At 40.3% G+C, this 2639-nt stretch overlaps 1 non-coding gene across 1 annotated transcript; it reads right to left on the bottom strand.

The window, feature by feature from the left end:
* Positions 1–964: 964 nt before the first annotated feature.
* Positions 965–1071, bottom strand: LOC127109966 (small nucleolar RNA R71). The gene has a single exon (XR_007797207.1). It is a non-coding gene; the product is annotated as a small nucleolar RNA R71 (small nucleolar RNA).
* Positions 1072–2639: the final 1568 nt, after the last annotated feature.

Below are 2639 nucleotides of genomic sequence, written 5' to 3'. Positions count from 1 at the left end.
AGGCTTTTAATCAATAGTGTCTACTGAAAAGATTTATTTTAAAACCAAGAAACCAACGAAGAATTGATTCCCTAATTACGACGAACTACATACTGATATCCGCTTAATTAATATTTAATTTAGATCTTATTTTAGTTTTAACTTTTCCCCCAAACAATCAAAGTATTATCCGCCTTAGCTTTACGAAGTAACCTTAGAAAACGGTATATCGATTCATAAGTCCCTGTGGGATCGATATCTTTTAAAACTACGCGATAGAACTGTGCACTTGCAGTTTGTACCCCAAATTCGACTCATTAAGTCGCGATCAAGTTTTTGGCGCCGTTGCCGGAGACTTTTATTTAGTCGATATCGTAACTCTTCTGTTACGCTGTAGAGACTAAGGCTTTTTCCTTTTCTTTTCTTTCTTTCGTTGATTTGTATGCCACATACTCGCTCATAAGGCGAGCCGTTCTACTTACGAATCAACGATTACGAACTATATATCCGAGTCTTACGACGAATTCGGGAATACCGTGCTGCGAACAATCTCCCTCCTGTCGAACTTCCTGATCTCAAAAATCTTCTTCCTTCGCCGATACCCGAGATGGCAGAACCAGCTCGTGCTCTTCGAGATTACGCCGCTCCATCGCAAGATGAGCCGCATTCGAGTATTGCTCCACCCGCAATCGAAGCAAATAACTTCGAACTTAAACCTTCACTGTTGCAGGCAGTGCAACAGAACCAATTCTCTGGAAATCCTACCGAGGATCCAAACCTTCATTTATCCGTGTTTGTCCAATACGCTGATACTGTTAAAGCTAATGGTGTCACTTCAGAGGCAATTCGACTTCGTCTTTTTCCCTTCTCGTTAAGAGATAGCGCTAGAAGATGGCTTCAATCTCTTCCTTCCAACTCAGTCACAACATGGAACGAGTTGAAGAAAGTCTTTCTTGCCCGATATTTTCCGCCGAGCAAAACAGCTATGTTGAGAGCCCAGATAAATGGATTTAAACAGAAAGATAACGAGTCTCTCTTCGAAGCATGGGAAAGATACAAAGACATGATGAGACTTTGTCCACACCATGGTTTAGAGGACTGGTTAGTAATTCATACCTTCTATAATGGTCTCCTGTACAGCACGAGGTTAACAATAGACGCCGCCGCAGGTGGGGCACTAATGAACAAACCTTATGCTGATGCTTACCAACTTATCGAAAGCATGGCCCAAAACCACTATCAGTGGGGAAGCGAACGAACAATGGTAGAAAAACCTCAAACTAAAACTGGCATGTACGAGATAAGTAACCTTGATCATGTTAACGCAAAAGTGGATGCTCTGGTCCAGAAAATTGAAAGTTTAAATGTATCACCTCCAGCCACCGTGGTTGCCATAACTCAGAATTGCGAAGTCTGTGGAATCCAAGGTCACACTCCTGCAGATTGTCAACTCCTAACAGGAATTCAAGTGGAGCAAGTAAACTATGCTCAAGGAAGCCCCTACTCGCATACCTATAACTCAAATTGGAAGAATCATCCAAAATTTTCATATAAGAGTAATAATGCTTTATACGCACCTGGACAATCTCCAAATCAAGCCCCAGCTATACCTCCGGGATATCAAAAGCCGATCCCATCTACACCTAACAATAACGCCCCTAGGAAATCCAACTTGGAAATCATGATGGAAAACTTTATAGCTTCTCAACAGCAAACCAATAAAGATTTCTTAAACCAGAATGTACACACTGGCGAACAAATTAAACAACTAGCAAGTAAAGTAGAAAAGAAGGAACCTTATGTACCTCCACCACCTTATAAACCACCTATCCCTTACCCTCAAAGGCTTATTAAAACCAAAGATGCGGGCCAATTTAAAAAATTTGTTGACCTACTGAAACAATTAAACGTCACAATTCCGTTTACAGAAGCTATTACGCAGATGCCCTCATATGCCAAGTTCTTAAAAGAAATTCTTTCTAATAAAAGGAAACTTGAAGATAGCGAAACCGTTACACTCACTGCTGAATGTAGCGCTATAAACCAGAATATGCCTCCTAAACTCAAAGACCCGGGTAGTTTCTCTATACCCTGTCACATAGGAAAATTTGTCATCGACAAAGCCTTATGTGATTTAGGAGCCGGTATTAGTGTTATACCTTTATCCATATGCAAGAAACTGGAAATGGGAGAATTAAGACCAACTAAAATGTCTGTGCAACTAGCAGATCGTTCCGTTAGATATCCTATAGGAATTCTTGAAAACGTTCCCGTGCGCATAGGTCAATTCTACATTCCAACCGATTTTATAATTATGGACATTAGAGAAGATGAAGTTACACCCATTATACTGGGAAGACCGTTCTTAGCAACTGCCGGTGCAATCATAGACGTAAAACGAGGACGACTCACTTTCGAAGTAGGAGAAGAGAAAATTGAGTTCATTCTTTCCAAATTTTTGAAAGCACCTGCAATAGAAGATTCATGTTACTTCATGGATATCATCGATGAATGCATAAAAGAAACAGAGTTAGAAAAAGACAAATCATCTGACTATCTTGTAGAAAACAAACTTAACCAATGTTTAGCAATAACACCGGACCCTACGCAATGCCTTAAGAAACCAACCCTAGACCTGAAAACACTTCCCAATAATCTGA

The sequence above is a fragment of the Lathyrus oleraceus genome, chromosome 7, assembly GCF_024323335.1.
Source record: "Lathyrus oleraceus cultivar Zhongwan6 chromosome 7, CAAS_Psat_ZW6_1.0, whole genome shotgun sequence".
NCBI lineage: Eukaryota > Viridiplantae > Streptophyta > Magnoliopsida > Fabales > Fabaceae > Lathyrus > Lathyrus oleraceus.
The sequence above is the reverse complement of the archived record's forward strand: the minus strand, read 5'-3'. Positions and strand labels throughout refer to the sequence as shown.